The sequence below is a fragment of the Phoca vitulina genome, unplaced genomic scaffold (genome assembly GCF_004348235.1).
Source record: "Phoca vitulina isolate PV1807 unplaced genomic scaffold, GSC_HSeal_1.0 scaffold35, whole genome shotgun sequence".
Lineage (NCBI taxonomy): Eukaryota > Metazoa > Chordata > Mammalia > Carnivora > Phocidae > Phoca > Phoca vitulina.
In genome coordinates, this window is record NW_022589738.1 from 8,253,428 (window position 1) to 8,255,201 (window position 1,774).

The window sequence follows — 1,774 nt, forward strand, 5'->3', positions numbered from 1 at the left end:
ATTTAATTGACTCATCCAAATCCACACATAGGGACATCAATTGTATTGTAACTATATGTCTGTTTACTAATCTAAGGCAATTTGTTGAGTAGAGGCCATGTGAAAGACAGTACACAGAGCATCTCTAGAAACATTGTGATGCATAGTTTTGTTTGTTTTAAGATTTTATTTATTTACTTGACAGAGAGAGAGAGAGCACAAGCAGGGGGAGCAGCAGAGGGAGAGGGAGAAGCAGACTCCCCGCTGAGCTGGGAGCCTGACATGGGGCTCGATCCCAGGACCTGGAGATCATGACCTGAGCCGAAGGCAGATGCTTAACCAACTGAGCTACCCAGGAGCCCCTGTGATACATAGTTTAATGCTAAATATGTATTAGGCACATATGTAAAAATAATCCAAATGTATATTTATACAGAATGTATCTGTTTAACTGGCTTAAATATAATTAGATATACAAACAAGAAATAAATGTGAAAAAAATACCATAGCCAGCATGTTTAGGAAAATACAAGTGAAATAAGCATGAAATAATGTGTTTAGCTATAACTCAGAAATTCTCAACTGCTTTTGAGGTGGCTTTTCTGAGAGTACCAATATAGCATTTAGCTACTATCAACTTCATTTCTATTTCTAGGAGCTAGTAGCCAGGAGATGGAATGCTACAGGGTTAGTGTTGGCAAAAGAGCAGGTGTTTCAGATGTCTGTACTCACTGGCAGGGCATAAGTTTTATGAGGATAAAGAGCTGGGAAATTAGCTTCTTCTCTGAGAAAACACCAAATGGCGAATGACGCCGGTGCTTCAGGGGCCCTGGAATGGGAGGCCGCCAAGGCTTCAGTGGAGGATTAGGCAGCGGCATCCCAGAGCTGGTCCTGGCCGTGGTCGGGGGCTGGGGTGGGGGGATGCCTCTCGGAGGCAAGGCCAAGACCAAGGAGTGGATCACCAAGCTGGGCCGCCTGGTCAAGGGCATGACGATCAAGTCCCTGGGGAGAGATCTATCTCTTCTCCCTGCCCATCAAGGACTCTGAGATCATTGACTTTTTCCTGGGCGCCATCCCTCCAGGATGAGGTTTCGAAGGTTATGCCTGTGCAAAAGCAAACCTGTACTGGCCAGAGGACCAGGTTCAAGGCATTTGTTGCCATGGGAGATTATAGTCGACACACTGGTCTGGGTGTTAAGTAGTCCAAAGGTGGTAGCCACTGCCACCCGTAGGGCCATCCTCCTGGCCAAGCTTTCCGTCGTTCCTGTGGGGCAAAGCTACTGGGGGAACAAGATCAGCAAGCCCCGTACCATCCCATACAAGGTGACTGGCCACTGTGGCTCTGTGCTGGTGCGCCTCATCCCTGCCCCCAGACTTCACCAAGGCCACTTTTGATGCCATTTCCAAGACCTACGGCTATCTCACCTAAGACCTCTGGAAAGAGACTGTGTTCACCAAGTCTCCCTATCAGGAATTCACTGACCATCTTGCAAAGACCCACACCAGAGTCTCCGTGCAGAGAACCCAGGCTCCAGATGCGGCCACCACATAGTTTTATACAAGAAAAATAAAGTGAATTAAAGCCTGTTAAAAAATAAAAAAGAGTTGGAAAATTATGACTCTTTGTTATATATAAAGTCATGTCATACTTACAATCATTTATCTATCACCAAGCATCTCATAATGCTACTGTAATATAAGAGAAGACAACTGGATTTAGAGTCAGAAGACTACATTGAAATAAAAGGCTAAAATTTATGAGCTGAGTAACCTTGAAAATTACTTAGGCTTCAGT

General features: G+C 45.0%; 1 pseudogene; it reads left to right on the plus strand.

Moving 5' to 3' along the window:
- Positions 1–778: 778 nt before the first annotated feature.
- On the plus strand, positions 779–1,531 carry LOC116646126 (annotated as a pseudogene).
- Positions 1,532–1,774: the final 243 nt, after the last annotated feature.